The sequence below is a fragment of the Boleophthalmus pectinirostris genome, unplaced genomic scaffold (assembly GCF_026225935.1).
Source record: "Boleophthalmus pectinirostris isolate CB_2022bp ecotype Guang Dong unplaced genomic scaffold, ASM2622593v1 HiC_scaffold_7, whole genome shotgun sequence".
Classification (NCBI taxonomy): domain Eukaryota; kingdom Metazoa; phylum Chordata; class Actinopteri; order Gobiiformes; family Gobiidae; genus Boleophthalmus; species Boleophthalmus pectinirostris.
Genome location: NW_026571473.1, coordinates 19621857 through 19640680, shown reverse-complemented (window position 1 = coordinate 19640680; position 18824 = coordinate 19621857).

Genomic DNA, 18824 nt, shown 5'->3' with positions numbered 1-18824 from the left:
GGCTGCGTCTACCGAGGGGGAAATTCGGCAAACGCTCACCAGGGCTTCTCCTACATCCCTGCCACACTTTCAATGGAAGCGTCTTAAAATAAAAAAAAATAAAAAATGAAGTTGGATGTTTTTTGTAACTGGCTGTATCTATGTCTTGTGTGAAGGGGGTGTGAGCCTTGCAGAAAATAGGTTGACGTGACCTACATATGCAAGTGGCTTCTTATTAGCATACGCCCATATTTTACATAGACACACTGTAGCATGGCAGATAACACTGACTTGTGTCCTGGAGAAAGCCAAGAAGGAGGCTATTTACATTATTTGCATAGTGTCCTTTGTTTGACTTCAACACCACTAGGACAGATGGCAGTCCCGCTCTCTCTCTCACAAACCTAAAAGTGGATGTAATGGGTGAAAATATTGTCAACAACCTCCACTGGTGAGGATTACACGGTAAACATTGTACAGCTAAACAGGATCGTCACATGTTGATACAGCATGGGCAGCATTAGAACAGATTAATCCATATTAGCGTGGTTAATGCTACAGATGTGAGGGCACACAGAAATATGGGCCAAAAGTCAGTCAGGAATCACATCTCTATGAGCGGCACACAAGGGGATAGGAGAGTTGAAATGATGCCCCTGTGATTATCTGATGGAGAAATTCAAAGTAAACATATAATGACCTCATTTAAATAGGCACATTGGGAGCAATTATTTGAAAATATGAGCACAGAATGTATATGCTATCATAATTCAACCAAGATAATTGATTCTGAATTTCTACATTCCTAAAATCTGCACTGTGAAACTTTTCTAGTGAAGGGTCTGCCACCTGCTTGTTTCCATGGAGATGTTATTGCTTTGCCTTTCATGTGCTGAGTATTCTTTTTGTCACACAGGAGTGTTTATTTACCTGCTTTACATGTTTCAGCTGCTTTCTGTAGTCTTCCTCAGAAGCGTTACATAATGGTGCAGTGATGTATCCTGACAGCAGAGGAAACATATGCCCCTACTGTCTAACACCTCCTTCTCGACTGCATCCCATGGCCATGTGTGTGATAAGTTGCAGGCTCCCTTATCCCGATTTATGCTGCTTGGACCTTGTTTGCCAAAAAAAAAAAAAAAGAAAAACATATCTAACTTCTACTTAAGTTACCTTTTTTTTTGCTAATGTGGTCGATATCTCAATGGAAACAAGCAACAAGTGACAGATCAGGTCTGTGGAGACATGACCCTGCTCATAAGAATGAATGTTTTTAAGGGATTTTAAGTAAATGAATGCAAGGCAGATAAGTAAAGGCTGTGGTACATTTCAGGGCAAGTACATCTCCATGGTTCTGTTGGATCTTATACGTGCAACAGAACCATCAGCTACCTCATTCTTCCCATCTGCTAACCAGGCAAGACCTAAATTCTCAAGGAATCTTAATTTGGGGCAGGCCAAAATAATCACATATTAAAATGCACAAATATCAACATTTTGAGCATTGTGTAAAAGCAGCTCAAAATGGAGTAGGTTGTCAGTGAGGAAGCTGATGGTTGCACATATCTTTGAAGGGCCACTTCTTCCGATCACGTACATGTCTGGAGAACGAGTCAAACGTATCTGTATACTTGAGACAGTGCATGATTCATTTCAATAGGTCTGCTCTATTTATAAATGCCTTTTCCAATCCGATGACTCACGATGCCTCTGGCCAAAGTCTTTTGGAGAGAATCTGCACCAAACAATGACCACACACTTTTCATTGTAGCAGCTTAATCATCACCTGGTGGTGCAAGGTGTTCGAAACTCACATAAGGGGACAGGCTTCAGAACAAAAACAACCAAAACAAAAGGTGCCAAGGAGAATGTATCATATTTAGGAGTGGAGTCTGCGTCATCGTCTCTGGTTGTTTACCAAGAGCCTCAAATCTGCCTGTGTGTGTGCAAAATGAGAAAAAATGTGTGCCCTTTTGAGCCATTGGTCCCTCTTTTCTTTGTGAATAAATATGCACAGCACATCTAGTGTTTGTACTTAGGCAAAATAGATGGCATTGCTGGTGAGCAAAACATCTATCATTTTGTGCCTCTGATTAATAGTTGTCCTGGGGATGGCTGCACTGCAATGAGAGAGAAAGAGGATAGAGAGAGAGAAGGATAGAAAGAGAGAGAGACAGAGAGAGAGAGAGAGAATACTGAAAAGAGTGAAAAGGAACAGCAGTAGAGCAGGAATACGTGAAAATCACCTCCTGCAAACATCTCTGAAACTGTTGAACAAGTGAAAGGAAATTTGTGGATGTTGTTGTTTTAAAACATTTTTTTTTTTAAAGGTTTAGTTATGAATGTTGCTAATGTCTTCAACATTGTAGCTTCTTTGATTCATAAACACCACTTGAATGCACAGTATTGGTCATTTAAATAAGAGGACAGCAGACTCCCTGAATTTAATACATAGTAAAGTCATTGCTCTTCTATTCTAGCTCATGAAACAAGACACTAAGAGTAGATAGACAGATCATGCAGGCATAAATATTGCTTAATTTTAAGTGTATATTTTGGTCACTCACAAACCTTTTGAGATGCATCTGATCCTGCAAATGTGATATGAGTTGATTCATCAAATTACTATTGCTCTATGATATCCTGATAAAGATTAGATTAAGAATTATTACTGAAAGTTATTGTTGCATATTACACATTTAGATTCATATTATAGACTTTGTCCTTGATATGATCACTGATGATGTAATGCAAAAAGACTTTGATGGATAGATGTTTTATTTTGAATTACGCGTGTTAGCATGCACATCCTGCAGAACAGTCCATCATGAGGGAATGGATGTTGTGTTCTTGCCTTACAATGTCAGGGTCAAGGAGACATCTCTACATCGTTGTTTTACACATAAGATAACAAATCACACTAACTTGTCTTACATTGTTTTCTACATGTGAGCATAAAGACAAGAGAAATACAGTGGTCAAATACTCATGGCATTTGTGGAGGAAGGGTGCAAGAGACAAATTACAAATGTTGGTAACCATTTTTCCTCGAACCATATATGATGAAATGTTGTTTCTTCATCATAAACATACTTGGAGCTGTATTTTGTTTCATTCACACATGTTTAACACACAAACTCTGCATATTTAGGCCAAGTTCTTTTCTCAAACAGAAAACACTGTTCCATTTTGTGATGTCATGTAGTAATACATGAAGTACTCCACTGTGTTTTTATACTCCATACACCGTCAATAGAATCATTTGGATGATTTTAGCCCTGCAATTGTCATTGTCTTTGAACTATATGTAAAAGTGAGCTGTTAAGTTGAAAAATACCATTACATGACATCTCAAAGTGGAACAGAGCATTTTGAGCTTTGGAGATGTAGACATACTAATAATAAAGGATTACTCAAACATGTGTGAATGAAACAAAACACAACTCCAGGTATGTTTCATCATTAAGCTCACATGAGTCCATTTAACATAATATAGGACCTTTACACTGCTTCTTAAAGGCCATGTTGAAAACTCTTCAATTTGAAATGCTACATACACATATGGAAGCCACATAGAACGCCAAACTAGTGCTAGAACAGGAATTTCTGTTATATAAGTTATTCATTTTGATTTGTTCATTAACATGTTTTTAGTTTGTGTTTTTGGTTAGTATACAGAAGCTTAGGCCATGGGCTACATAATGGATTTACTCATCACATCCAATCTAAAAAGCTCAATTGTATTTAAAGACAAAATCAAGCCATCTTTTTCTATTTTAATGACCTACTCACCCATGAACTCATTTACATGAGGGAAAATCAGCCTTCCTCAAAAGAAAAAACCCAAATCAGTCACGCTTTATAGACCCTACAAGAAGATGGAGGGGCATGTCTTCGGCGAGCTGAGAGTATGAGCCAACATTATTGTAGGAATATATCGATAATGAGGAGAAGACTGTGGAGTTGAGCTTCCTATGCCAGCATTTGTCCATGTAGATAAATCAGAAATAATTGCCCGGATCCCAGGATTTCCGAACTGCACAATGCAATACTATCAGACATCAGTCACTTTGCAGTCTTCGTGGGTCACTGGTTAAAACAATGGGAGACGTAAGCCAATTATTAGGCATGATTTTGGATGCAGATCTAATATTTTCAAGTATTTTTTCATAATTTGAGAATTATTGAAGTCATCCTGTGGGCTATTGTGGTCTGTTTATCATGCATTTGTCCAAATATTTAATTTGTGAAGATGACTCCAGTGAAAGTTGGGGAATATCTGGGTTCTTGGTTTCAAATCTGTAACGCAGTGTCAGTTGTAATGGCAAACAAGAGCGTGGTTGAAGACAGTGTGTGCCTGTTAGGGCCCTCCATGCTTTTTCAAACTGTCAAAATTCTTCACAATGTCACAGAAGATACAGAAAAGTGTCTCTTGAAACCCAAACAAGAATAAACCAGCTCGGTTGTGTAACAGTTGTTGAACAAAACCATAAATGGGTGTGTCTACAACAAAAGTACGAGTGAAAGTTGAAATGCAAAATGGTGTCTTATTCTTGGTTATGCAATGATGTTCATTTTAGTTGAGGCCTCTATGGACAGCAGCAATAAAAAGCACTACATTTTTTGAAATGTTACAATAGTACTGAACTGTTTTATCTGCAACGTCTAGAGCTACATAGAACAAGACTCTAAACTGAGATTAAGTTTAATGACATTTTTGCCCATGTCAGGACAAGATCTAATGTTAAAATGTGATCTGACAGGTTATCCGTGTGACTGTGTCTGATTCAGTCTATTTTTGTGTATAGACTGTAAATCTAATTGATGTGTTTGAGGGCGAGCCTGAATATAATGTTTATAACCAATCAACAAAAGGATGCATTGTGGGTATTTTGTATGTTATTATAAGAGGCATGCTTGCATGCAGACTAAGTGCCTGCGCTAAGCTTGAATAAATGGCCTATGACGTGCAATACTAAATCAATAAATACATGCTGTATACATGCTTTGCTGTTCAATTAAAAACTCAAAAGAAAACAGAAACTTAGTTAAGATGAAGACATAGCTTTTTGAACATTTTACCAGTTATACAGTTTTTATTACTTTCATTTGCAGCATAGTCCATTATTTCTATAAAAGACTGAGAACCCAGTTACGTCAATATATTGCCTAAGAACATCCATTATGCCTCAAAGGAGATGTGTGCCTGGTGTATTCTTCTGCTCCTGACTGATTTCATTATTTATTAGCTTGACTCAAGGACACTCCACAACTTCAACCTGTTCTTAATAGGCCACTGAATGTTTTGTGTGGAAGATACAGTATGTGTCACTAAACTGCTTGGCCAGAGCCGCAATGAACACTTTGTTCTCATGTTCTATAACGCGCTACACACTTCCTGTGCATTCCTGTAATAATCACTTCAGCCAGTGTGATGTATAATAGCATTATATTTAGTCTTAAAAGCAACTTTTTGATATAAGGTGGCAGCTCTTGATTAACACTGACCAATATTTGAACATATACAGTATTTAGATATAAAGAGAACATATACAGTATTTAGATAAATAGAGAACATACACAGTATTTAGATAAATAGAGAACATATACAGTATTTAGATAAATAGAGAACATATACAGTATTTAGATAAATAGAGAACATATACAGTATTTAGATGTGGTTAAACCAGCGAAGCTCGCAAGGTTGCTGATGCTAACACAGAAATGTCTAAAAACTAAAAAGTAAGAACCAAAGGGGGACATTTACTTTCATTTTACTTCTCTCAAGCTCATTATTATGAAAAACATAAATACATGTTGCCTAATGTTACTTTTTCATTGTGGTTGGTTTCTACTGGCAAATTTTATTAGAAAATCTCAGGCACATAGTATGCTAATGCTGTATGCTAACAGACATACGATCACTCTTTGTGTTTTAACACTATGGGCAGCAGCTAAACCGATGGCGATTCGTTAGTGTTAAGTTAATTAGTCGTGATTTGGTACAGGGTTCAGATGTGGGGGGAGGAGTCATGCTGATGAAGGATTAGACCAAGGCTCATACGCTCTTACCTTTTGATGGGATTATTATGAAAGGGCAAAAGGGGGTGGCTTTTAATGATGGGGACTAAAGTGACATTAGAAACAAAAGAGGCACCAAATGAGGAAGAGGGCAAGAAACAAAGACATAAATTAATTCTATCACATATCATTAAGTGAACAATGTATTGCAATTGTTTATTTTGCAAATAATCCTTTAAATGCAACTCTAACAGTGGTACAGTGGGTTAAGAAGGCTACACCAACTAGAGCAGGGGTGGGTAATTATTTTTTTCATGGGGCCACATGAGAAATAGAAAATATTGTGCAGAGCCAGGCCAAAATGCTTGACCCAATTCTGCATAATATTAATTGTATTTCTTTATATTATTTTTAAATAACATTGTTTTGACAAGCTGGTAAGACTGGTAAGAGTATGTTATGACTAAGCAATTAAAAAGTGAGGTCGCCTTTAAAAAATATCATTAAAAAATACATCTAAAACAAAAGCAATGCAGCTTTAGTCCATGCATGAGATAAAATTATAAAATATGTTTATTTTGTAATTCCAGATGATCTTAAAGGGGCTGGTCAGAGTCCACAAAATGGCCGCATATGGCCCAGGAGTGGTACAGGAGTGGTACAATGCCTATGTCTGAACTAGAGGTTTTGGCGGTTCAAACCTTGCTATGTTCTGTTTTGTTCTTGCAAGGTGTCCTGTATCATTTGACCCATGTGTGAATAACAATATTCAACAAACATTTATACATTTTACTTCTATACAGGTTTGGTTCACGGCTATTGCCTTTGTTTTATATAGAAGCAACAATTCATTTAAATAATAAGAATAGTGCACTGTAACTGCTGCTCACTGCTGTGATCAAAAACACCATAAATCCCACCAAAAATCTAAAAGAAAAAATAATATCACAATAAAGAATGAAAAGACAATGTGTAAAGACAAAATTGTATAGGACCCAAAAGCAAAACACAACAACACTTATTTAACAGGTGAATTGGGAGCTGGGAGGGTCCAGACAAAGGAGCAGGTGGGTGAGTACAGAGTTGGAGGGGCCACCAAACAAACAAGTGAAGACTGGGGATGGATTTTATACACACGGTAAAAATCTGTGAGGAGTTACAATCAGGAACAAAGAAAAACTGTGGAGAAACTTGTTGAGGTTTATTTAGGCAGAACTGATCTCAGATGGAGGATATGGAGGAGCAGGTGAGTAACTGTTGTGGACCGATGGATCCTCACAGGTGAGACTAAACACACAAAGACACAAGAGGGACAGGGACAAACGCATAGGATCAACAGACATATATTGTGAATCTATGGCAGTTGTCATGGCAGCTCTGTTCTCATTGATATGCACACCAGCTTATAATTTCAGCTTGACTGACTCTCCAAACAGGATGAGTCACACCTACCAACTCCACTCTGCAGATCCCAGAGACCAGGAGGGACAAGTTTAAACCAATATTTTATAATAATTTAGTTTAAAATTTCATAATTTTCTTCTGAGATATCTGAGCTGTATATATTTTCAGTGCCACAATCATAAACAATATTGTGCTGTGTTTTAGTCAATTTTGTTCAGCCAAATATCTGATGCCCTTGCAGTAGTTTTACTCACCCACGCTTGAGACATTAAAACATTTCAATTTTAAAAGAGTTGTTTTGGTACTTGTAACAATGAAAAGAAACAAAAGAACTAATAGAAAAGACAGATTTACCAACAAACAACTATCCCTTTATTGTTACTTTCTTATGAAAATCAAAAGTTTACAGCCAGATGCTTTCACAAGCATCTGCAAGTTTGTATAAAAAGGCACGTCTTTTTGCCATAAACAAGATATGCAAAATTGGAGCATTTAGAAGTACCTATATAATATTGTACATTTGTAGTCTGAAAATATCAATATTTGATTGCATTATTCAGTTGTGCCACTGAACATGTCAAATCTCCGCACACTCTCCAGATACAAGCACAAGCATAAGACGGATTAATGCTACAATGCATTGTGGTAGTGCCATAGCAACCGTGACAAGCTCCTCCTCCCACATGATTAAAAAGATCTGGATGCTGTGAGTAAATGGACAGCAAACACCTTTAGCTCATACACAATGGTGTACAGCTGGACTCTTTGGTTTGTTTTGGGGGCTTTAATTTTGCCTGTTGTAAAATTACCCATAATTGCCACTTGCGATCTCTCCTCTGTCACTCACCATTAACATGCACAAAAAAATAGGTGGTATAAAGGCACATTTTTGTGCTGTCATATTGGAACATAACTAGCCACACATGCAAAGCACCACAGTCACCCTGAGGTTCATAATGAGACGTGGGAAACATGATTTATGTTTCAGAGTGCAATCTAATTGATATAATTAATCACATTCTTTTCTTGACTAATTAAATTACCACAACAGATTACAGAATATTTGGCCACAAACATGCCCGGCGGCCATGCTGTTTGCTCTCAACACAACACTTTACACTACATGTTTCTGAAGAGCTGTGATCAATGGATTTTATGGCCAATAAATCACTCAGGATCCACTCCTCGGGCACTAACAAAACGCACAGCACACAGAGGTCTTTGAAGGCAGCATCCAGGCCAGCTCTGGTGTAGGACGTGAGGCCAGTCAACACAGATGATGCAATGTGTTTGTCACGCTGCTTCCACATATGCTCCCAATAATGTACACTGCAACATATTAGCATAGCGGAGGGTCCAAAACATCACATCTCTGCAGCCATTTTCATTCACCTCTTTGTTCTCTCTTACTCTACATATTTTATTATTTTATTTGTGTTGTTTTCAATATTAAAGCTTGTGGAAGTGATACACATGTTTATAGAAAGGCCACAAACAAATTCTCATTCTCCAACAAGTTGCGAGCATAGCAGAGTGCATACCTCTGCCAAAACCTACTCTCTTGCAACGGCAAAGTACTAGCTGAACTTTTGAAATTACTCAACTCGTCCATCGGTAAATATTCATTATCTTCACAAAAATGTATGATTCAAAAGAAATTTGTCAAGTTAGCAGAACAGTTGGGCCATATTGATCTAGGAATAGTGTATAGTTACCCCATAAAAAGAGAGGAGTGAGAATAGAAAAAGAGTCACACAGTAACAGTAAACTATATAGAAGACATTATGGTCCAAACTGTATAGGAGAGAAAGAGGAGTAGATGGATGCAGAAAAGAGGGAGATATTCAAGAGGAGAAGAATAAAGAGGTCAGTCAGTGGTTATGAAACTAACTGTGACCTAATCTGGCACATGTTTATGACTGTGTTTTTGCAGGAGCTGTGATGCAGGCTGGAATTAGACAAGGCTTATGAAACAGTGAGATCAGAGCATGGAGTGTCCATTTGACTTTCAGCCATTGTTGTCCTAGATAACACAAATCTGCCTCGAAGAAGCAACACAAAAATCTCTTTAATACATATATAGGTAAGAACAGGGTTTTGGCAAGATAGCTGAAGCTACTAGAGTAATGTAAATGGTTTAGCAAAATTTGATCTAGAGTATTGATGGCAATGTTTTTTAATACATTTTGGAAATTTTATCAGTATAACAACATAAAAATAATCAACATCATTGTTAGAGAAACTGTAATTCTATGCTGTACCAAGGACACTCAATGCCAGTTTAGTCCTTGTTATCTTGGCCTGTGTCATCAGAAGTATAATACTCCCTACAACAGAAGTATAGCCAGACTGGATTGAACTTGACTGAAAAGGACAACACTATCACGATGTTTATGTCTCTAGGTGCTGGGTCCTCTACTGATGGCAAATAAACTTCTCCAGCATTAGAACTCCAGCATCTTGCCTCTTCTCTTTAACTCTTGGACTACTTACATTTATTCTACAACAATGATTTTATCTGTGATTTAATCAGTAAACAAAATATATATTGAAATTGATGGTTTATTGACAGGTATGTATGCAGGTATTAATATATAATTGGTTGTAAATATAAATAATTTCTAATGCATAACAATTAATTATAATACATTTCTTTGTTATATATAGGCATCCAGATAAACATCATAAGTTCTTTAATGTATATCCTTTGATTCGCATATCTATACTGGCCTGTTGTTATAGAAAATAAATGTGAAATCTCTGAACAGTAAAATGCACACATCTCTCCAGTCTGTCGCGTCCTGCTCTTACCTTGTGCTTTTGTCGAACGCTCTCATGGACTACTCCAGCAGGCCTTTACAAAGTGAATTATAGATTTAACATCACATTACAGTTGACCTGCTGTCTCCCACTTGGACTGTGAAAAGTGCTGCTTTTTCTGTAGGCTCATTGCTGCATATGGACCAGAAAAAGCAGTCATTGATCTCTTCATTGTGATACGACACTAATGCTAATCTAATGCTCCTTAAGAGAAAATCCACCTGAAACATGAGGAAGACTGAAGCACAAATATGCAAATCTGCCACCGTGTGTCACTGGTCTGTGCTATAGGAGCGATTTAATAAAGCTAAATGTCAAGGATGGCATCATTAAAAGCTTCTGAAGTTAGCCATAGGTACATTTTATAAATACTGGACAACACAGACTGAAAACTACTAGTATCTTAAAAAATGCAGAATGATGCTAAAACATCTATTTTCAAATCAAGCTGTATTGTAAAAATGCTTTCTTTCATTCCAAGTAGAGTGCACAGATCTGAATAGGAGACAGAAAAATGAGAGCGGACAGCACTAAATTACACTGGCTTGTGATTCTCCTGTTAGGCTCTAAACTATATGCTTATCAATTATCAAGACTTAAAGGAGCATTGTGTAACTTTTCTGGTGAAGGGTCCATCAAATGCTTTTCACTGTGGAGATGTTATTGTTTTGTCTGGAATGTTTCACAGTATGGCATTAAACATTTCTATCTACATGGAGACCAAACCAAGGTCAAGTTACAGGTCAGATATGTGGAGTGGCAACCCCACTCACAGTCAGAATGCCTGTTTTTTGAACTATAGAACCATCTGTAATTGAATAAATTTAATGCAAAGTTGTTTAATGTCATACTGTGGAACATTTCAGACAGTGCAATGACATATCCATAGAAACAATGCACCTTTAAAATGGTAGATATTAGAGATGAAACGATATCCAAATCTCTCGGTACGACATTATCACGATATGCATCTCATGGTACAGTACTAATTGCAATATTTTGGAGACGCAAATATAAATGTAGATACAACTTTTTTGTTTTTAAAATACATTGACAAGATTTTGGTGTGAATTATTTCCGTCATAATCCCAAGAATTCAAGTAAAAAACATGTCTTCATGTTGTCTGCACTGAAATGAATCATGGGATATGTAGTTTCTGATGTCCTTAAGATGTTACTACTATAAAACCATGCATTTAAGGAAAGAAACTTGTAATTTGATATATTTTGACAGCCCACGATATTATTGTGAGACTTCTGACGATACGATCACAATATTTCAGTTATTGTTTACATCCCTACAGATTACATTTTGCATCAATCCTCAGCCTTGTTATACAATTTTGCTGCTTCAAGTTGCATCTAACTTGTAAGTTTTGCCAGACTGGTTCTCGTCATCTTGTACAACAGATGGATCTAAAAACATTCAAGCACATGTCAAAGTTTAAAAACAAGTTTGAGCAGAATTGTTAGAGGGCAGTAGTCCCAGTCTGTGCTCTGTGCAGTAGAGGAGCTCTCCTGTCTGTGGTTACTCGTGCACATACCACTAGAGGAACAGAGGAATGTCTGCTTATGTGTTTCTATGTGAATGTGGCCTGAACCTACAGAGCACAAAGAGCACAACACTGTGACTGCAGTGTCTGTGTGAGACATGAGATGAAGAGTTTTTGTGGAGAAGGTGGGGTCGAGAGGCCCGGAGAGGGAGAAGAGGCAAACCTGACTTTAGTTAGTTGCTCTGTTGAAAATGCATGCATCAATAAAGGATGAAGGAAGAAGTATGTTTCGATTAAGAGAATAGGGTGGTACTGTCAGTATACGCAAAATGTGAAAAATGTGTTTGGATTTTTCATGGATTTTCTTAGGTTGCATTTTTTTCTAACAGTGATTTTTTGTTTTTTTATGTTTATTTTGGAGTCAAGGTGTCAGAATCCTTCCAAAGATCCATCTGTAAAGTTGTTTTCTTTTTTGTCTGTTTTTAAACTAAAATGAGCTTCCTTTAGGGTGAAGATAGGAGCTTAACATAGAGCTGCTGCTCCATTATACTATGGGGGCACCAACCGCTCTCTGTTATGGATGTCTCCTGGACTATATTTTTGGGGTTGTAAATATCCATTTGTGTCTGTTAACACAATTTTAAAATGGATACAAGTAACCTTTTTTTTTTTTTTTATGCAACCCTGACTTATATTTAGACTTAAACTTAGACAAACTTTTATGATCTACAAGGGAAATTATTTGAACACAGTAGCTCAGACATCACAGTATATTATAATAACAAAGAGCAAAAATATAAATAGTAATAATACATTCAAAATAAGTAGCAAAAATAACAAGAGACTGGTGTCAATAAGGCATAATTATATTTTACAACCAAAAATAAATTCAAACTTTGGGTATTATGCATATCAAGCAATTGGTAACCTAATAACAAACGGATTTTACTGTGTTAGAAGTACTTCACATTCTTCACCTTGTATGTAAAAGTGTCACTTCAAAACCAGGGACAGCTTTCATGCATGAAGAGCTTTACCTACAGACTCAGTTAGGTCACAGGACAGGACAGATTCATTAAAGCAGACGTCACCGTGCCTGGGTTGTGTTACAGCAGCTTGGCATGATCCCTGGGCTGATATGAACGCGATGAGAGGTTGTGATGACAAGTCAACACAGAACATTTGGTGCCTCTCCAAAAATGTCACTGTTACGATAACCCACTTAACATGATGCTCTGATGATTTAGCAAAAGCGCTTATCGTGTCATTGCTGTCTGCTAATAAATAAAATACTAGAATAAATAACTAGAATACCTTTTTATCATTTGGACCATGGGCAGGTAAAATTCTGAACAGTGGAAAAATAATGAAGTAATATAATGAGTCATTGGAAAGGTCTGAATGGCCATAGAGACCAAAGAAAGTGTATCTTTTGTATAACATATTTATTGTGGTAACTTTGGGTATCTAGGGATTTTTCAGATAATCCATGACTACATTTGCACATTGACATTTTATATAGTCCACCTACACAAAGCTGTAATTTTAATTAAGCTAATTGTAACTATGTATGAAAACAAACATTGTGGTTTACAGACCTTTAGAATAAGTCCAGATGACTCAATGGAAGTCTTGTTTTGTGTTCTTTGAAACATATTTATTGAGCAATTATTCTTACTGCTTATTCTCTCTGCCTTTCCGTCGACATATTCTTGTCTAACTTTGCAAAAGACCGATACTGCTTCACACAGCCTCACTACAATCTCTATGCAACTTTTCCTATTTTGGTGAAAGGCAAAACTCTGGAGCTTGGCATCATTTAGGATAATGCAAAACTGAAAAACTCTCCCCTATTTGCATGTATATTGCCACATAGAGATGCACATAGCCTACAAATTTCTCAACTTCTAAACCTATCTCCATCCTCTGCATTTTCCACAAAAATGGTAGCAAATCTCAGTGCCGCCATGCTGTCTGAAATCCTTTTTGTTCAAAACATATTAAGACACTCCTCCATCTTTCCTCATTCTTTCACTTCTCCTAATGCAGCTTTTATCGTCAGTCCTGTGCGCATTTTATTAGCAGTCCAGAAAAGCGTGACATTTATGTGAACTGGCATTGGCTCTATTGTCTATGAGCGGAGACAAGCCAGTGCTGTGTGTCCGTAGAGGGTCACTTTTTGCCCCCTCTTGCCCATTCATAATTCTCATATCAGCTGGGAATGAAACTTCATATCTGCGTATCAGTACATCAGTGATCCGTGCCTTTTAATAATACAGGAAATTGCTGGTCTAGGTAGCCGCTCGCAACGAATTATCTGGATCAGTTGCATTCATTAAGTCAGAGAAATGAAATGGTGCTGTGTTGTTTTAGACAACTGTGAGTTTGTGACTATTTTCTTAAGTTTGACATGCAACTTAGCTAGATAAACAACAAAAAACAACAACAAGATATTCTCACTAAAAAAACAGAAAATAAACTTTTGCTAATTTGGTTTGTATAACGTCATGAGTGCATGAGTCCAGTTGATAAACGGATAACATGAAAAATCAAACTGAAGCGAACTACAATGGAGAGTCTATCTTAAAGTAAAAGGTAATATTGAAGTCACACACTTTTTATTTTGTAGATGTGTTATACAAAAACATGATAACTAGGCCTACAATATACTATACTAGAATATTTAAGAGAGTTGCCCATAGGAATGAAACAGTTTGTATGAGGCCAAAAACAATAGTTGCTATGAGTTTTCAAATGATCCTTCTTGGGTTAGGATTATTCAAATGTGTGAATGAAACAAAAACACACATCTCCATAATAAGAACATTATAAGAACATTACAACGTAGAAAAGAAAAGTTGCACATTCTAGCTTTAATAGACTGTGCCTGTGACTGATCTGTTTAAAGACACACCCGGTGCACTGATTACCTACTTCATAGCCCGGCCATAAATAATGAGATTTAGCTCAATTAGTCTCATTTTGAGGTGTTTAACGAGTGGAGAGGCCATAGCGGGTGCAGTACTCTGTAATCCACATAGCTTCTGCGCGGCTCGCTAGTGGATTACAACCCCAGGTCAGTGTTTATCCTTTAGGTAAACTGGCCCCTGTGTGCACATGGCTCAGGCAGACACCTCCAGCTCTGATAGCATCGGAAATCACCACCACTCCATGACATACTTCCACCTTCCCCCAGTAACATGTACCATCACCGCACAACCACCATCCATCTTCCTGCTTTACCTCGGGATCTCTGTCTCAGCGGCGTACACACAGATTCAGGGAGGGCAATTAAACCTCAGTCATATGGGCTGAAAAATGGTAATACTGCTTGCTCTGTGCAGTGTGTGTGGCCACTGGTGATTTGTGCACAAGAATACCAGACAGAGACAAAAAAGGAGATCTACACAAACCGTAGCATGTTTTAAATGGTTGACTGGAATATGTGCACGTACCAAATGTAGACTTGTTTCAACTTGAAAAATGTTTATAATTCTTTGATGAAAATGCATGTTATGTATGGATATTTGGTTATACTTTTACTTATGTACGTGTCTTTACGATCACATTTGAAATAAAAAAATAATTAATCAGGACAATTCACTTGTCACGAGTCTTTCACACAGCATGGAGAAGGAAGTTCTTCTGAAAAATATGTGATCATCTTATTGTGAATATGAATATAATTAAGATATATCATTTTTTTCTTTTTAATTTTATTTTTTGTTTATTGTGTAGTCATCATCTTGCTTATGTTTTTGGCTGTTTTTAACTGCAATGAGCTTCCTTTTTTCTGAGCTCAAAATAGAGCTGCTGCTCCGTCACACTGGGAGGTGCCAGCAGTGGAGTCTCAGTCTGGCCTCTGTTTTGGATGTCTCCTGGACACTGTTCTCTGGGAAAGAGTGGGGACACAAATGAGAACTATATCTCTCCAGTCTGGCAACACCTCTGGACCTGTGGAAGAGCTGAATGAAGGGGCCTTTGCTTCAGCAGCTTCTCCTGTGACCTGGGTTTTGTCTGAGAGAATACTGAACTGTGTTTCCAATGCAATAAATGTATCTCCTTCTTGTGAGAATACAGAAGAAGCTCCAACAACATTACCAATGCTCAAGTTACATTATAAAGAATCACACGGATCATCTGGCCATTCCACAAATACCACTCAACTCTTCACATGTACAATACTCCTCATCCTCACTGTATACTATATAGTGTACTTTTGCAATAGGAAAGGAATGTCCTGTACAGAGGTGTGGTCTGCCTGGGTGCTGTGCTCAGGGCCTGTGTTTTATGGCGTGTTGGTGAGGCCGGCTCAGATATGGTTTCACTCGTCTTGCCAGTGCTTGGACGCAGCCACGCAGGTTTTATTTGATGTGGATGTCCAGTGTTGGGTTACAGCGCTGGCTTCAACATATGATCTGCATTATGAAGCTGGGAGAGCTGGTGGATGACTGGTGACTGGGCCGACAGACAGGAGAGAGAGTGAGAGAGAGGGGGAGAGAGAGAGAGAGAAAGAGAGATCAAGGGAGGGAGAGGGACAGGAAGGGGCAGAGAAAGACAGAAGGGGGAAAGAGATAGAGAGAAAGAGAAGAATGAGAAGAGAGAGGGGGGAGAAGAGAAAGTGAGACAGTGATAGAGGGAGAGAAGAGGGAGGGAGAAAAATAGATAAATAGACAGATAGAAGATGGTATGTATGGAGGGATGCCATAAGAACTGTCAAGAAGATAAAGAAAGAACAGATTAGTTGAAAAATAGAGGAAGAAAATACAGAAATATCAGAAATGTTTATTAGAATCTCCATTAGCTGCCCACCTCCCCAGTTTTTTGATAATAATTCATCACAGTGTAGATAACAGTTTTAATAATGATTAATTATTAATAATTAGTAATTATCATAATGTAGTAATAGATTACAGTAGCCTACATTTTTACAGAAATCTGCATGAGCATTTGTTACACCAGTGATGACATTGGACTGGGCCTCCACCACAAGCATGGTTTTGAAAATGAAATGTCCACCTCATCCCACATTATATTATACACTTTACTGTAGAAATGAGACATAAGGTTATAAAGTTAAATTTGTACAAGCTTAACAGTAAAGGACAACACACATGTAGATGGAACATATTTGGGTGTGTAAATAAAAGAATGATAATACAAAGCAGTGACATTAAAAGCAGTGGAAACAACATGACCCAAAGAGTTGGTGTAGGGTCAAGAATAAAAATATATTTGCATATGACAATATTTTATGAAGCCAAAGCTGATCGACTCAATATCAGTCAATGCAACGATGCCAAAGATGGGACAATTGAGGAAAAGCATTAAAGTTACTAAACCATAACAAACAATGCAATGGTGTACAGGTCCTAAAGCCCTCACAGCCACCTGTACTCTACAAACACATATTAAACATGCATACATTGTCACTCTCAGGTAGATTTCACAGTTTCTCTACAGATTTCTCTGAGCAAAAACCTTATTTGTTTTGGGATGAAATAGCTGATTAGCATGTTGAAACTCCCCATATGGACATCATACACCATCTGTTCCATGCATACAGATAAAGGCTGCGACAGTAATGGTAGTTGTTTAGTACATACAGGTCAATTGGCTTTTAATATAACCTTAATGAAATCAGTAATATGTTTGAAAGCAGTCAAGTGAAGTTTACATTATATTCAACGAACTACACACTTACTAAATTATTCTTTCCCACACTAAAATTTATGAAGCATAACTTAGCCACACCAGATGGCAATCAGAGCTGCATATATCTCTCCAGCATGTATGGCTCATATACTTGGATGTACGCTGGCACAGTGCTCTAAACTCACACTTACTAAAACCTGTGTGGTGTGTTAAAGTTATTCAAAGTGTTGGATTGTAGCCTATTTGTTTAAAGCAGGAAGACTAAATTTTGCAGAGAAATACCTGCTGTGAAAAGGTCAAAAGATAAGGGACTTAACTAAGGCAAACAAAGACTCCACTCAATAAATGTGTTAATGTAATATTAGAGGTGTAATGTGCAAAAGAGCAAGATATTTGTACAACTCTCAGATATTAAACTGTCATGTAACTGGTGCCACCATCTTTGACTGAATAAACATGAACAGTAATAAAGATGTTATTAATATTAGGCTACACAAACACAAATGAATATCAATTGCTGATAGAAAGTGTTTCACCTTGATGGCCTTCAATTAGCTCAAAATTAACAAAATTAATTATATTGTGAACAAACTGTGTACATGACTAAAGAGGAGCCCAACAGTATCATTAATGCATGTAGGCACTATATGTTGCTAAAGCCCTAGTCCCATCTTCTCCTGTTGATAAGACCAGTGTATTTAATATTGTGATGGAGTTGAGGTGTTGGGAGGGGTCATATTTATATGATTTAACTGTTTTGAGGCTTTCTCGCTCTGTCAAATTGAGCCTGCAGACCATTCTATAATTCTGTCTTATCAGCCAGAGGCTTTAGTTATTTACTTTAAAATGGACTAATTTCTTATTCCAGCGGAGGGGGTAGTGGCTGCTGACTTGAAGAGCTGCTTCATGACCCAAAAAACTGTCAGTCTTTCCCTGGAATAAATTGTGGAATGTTCCATTTTGCTCCTCGGGGGTGAACCAAAAGTAGAGGGCCCAAGGTCCTCAGATCTTATTCTCGCTGATACTCTCGTTTCAGACACACACAGTGTTGTTTGGGATCTGCAGACTCTCACAGTTTTCTCGTGTTCTGTTCGCTTTCTGGACCGGTCTGGACCGGTTGTTTTGCACTGCTCACCCCCGCCTCTCAGAGCACAGGTTCGTGTAGGCTCATAGTAGAATCAATTCACAGAGAGGGCAGCTTGAAACCGCCTGCTCATGCCTGCGCGCTTAGTTTGGGGAGAGTGGCGTGTCGAGCAGCTTGGAGTTTAATAGTCCTGGTAGCATCCGTGCAGTATGTACATGTCTGTCTCTCCATGTGTACGTGCGTGGCGGTTACGGCCACTCAGAGACAACGATGTGCCCGGAATCTTGATTTGACGTTTCTGAATTGCCATCTTGTCTATGCGTAACGATGTTCACGACAGATGTCGAGAAATAAAGTTGCTACAGCTT